This window comes from Acyrthosiphon pisum, chromosome A3, assembly GCF_005508785.2.
Source record: "Acyrthosiphon pisum isolate AL4f chromosome A3, pea_aphid_22Mar2018_4r6ur, whole genome shotgun sequence".
NCBI classification, from domain to species: Eukaryota; Metazoa; Arthropoda; class Insecta; order Hemiptera; family Aphididae; genus Acyrthosiphon; species Acyrthosiphon pisum.
This window is the reverse complement of record NC_042496.1, coordinates 9,785,288-9,786,498: the sequence shown is the minus strand read 5'-3', so window position 1 is coordinate 9,786,498 and position 1,211 is coordinate 9,785,288.

The following is a 1,211-nucleotide window of genomic DNA, read 5'->3' as shown; positions in this document are numbered from 1 at the left end:
TGTGGAAATAAATATAATTTTTGTAGCCCAGTGCGATTTTTTTTAAGCTCATAATACTAAGAAGTATGTCAAAATCGTTTAAAGTCACCTCGATTGACGGTATTCATAATCATTTAAATAAAAGAATACAAGTTTGAAATATGTTCTGAAACAGATTTAAAATAAGTAACTTATATGTATTGTAATGTAGGTAGTACATGTACCTAACTATAAGCGAAAAAGCTATATTATAATAATGTATAGATACGTCAGTAAATATACAGTTTGTTCACGCTATACAAGATATATCACCAAATATTTCCGACGGATGACTTTGGAATTTTAATTCAAGTGTAGTGTTTTCAAGAGGTGAAATGGAGTAGGTACCTACTGAAATCGGGGATATTATCTAGAGTCCTTTACCAGTTCATTGTACAGTATTCACATCTCTAAAAAATTGAAATTTGCTCAAGATGTGTATTTTGGTATGTAGGTAACTCCCTTCAACTCCCGAAAATCCAATTTCAATCCAATATCATCCAGCCCAAATATTTAGTGGTATAGGTAGAGAGAGACACCAGTATGTGAACACACTGTGTATTATAATTACCTATATATTATTGTGTGGCCAGGGACGGATCGGAATTTCAGACCAGCCCGGAAAAATACTTTTTTACCGGCCCACTATTTGTTGGGAGATTGAGGGCAACTGATAAGTGTACCATACTGAAGATAGTAATTTTTTTTTAGTATTTTAAAGGGTAGTCTACTGTAATCAGTGTTATTATAAAATCAACTTTCAACAATAAAATGTTATAATAAAAATAATAATAATGGAATAACAATAGTATTACCTACATATACATGTTACATAATAAAATGTTAGTAATTTTATATTTTATATTATCAATTTTACTGTATCGGTATAAAAAAATAATGAAAGTACAATTACAATATATTATTCAATCGTATTTGATACCATTTAAAAGTAACACATATGATACGTGAGTGTGATAAATCCTTGTACTAAATTATTGATTTTGAGTGAATTTAGTCAGCTTAAAACAAATACTTGCAGTAACAGTTTAAAGCGTGTTTCCGACAATCGACATTGTCATCGACAATGTTTCTGATTTCCTGTCATATAAGCGGTAACATAAATATTTGTCGACGACAATTTCAGAAATATATGTTTGCTACAAATGTTTCTTGTTCTGGACCCGACTGGACCG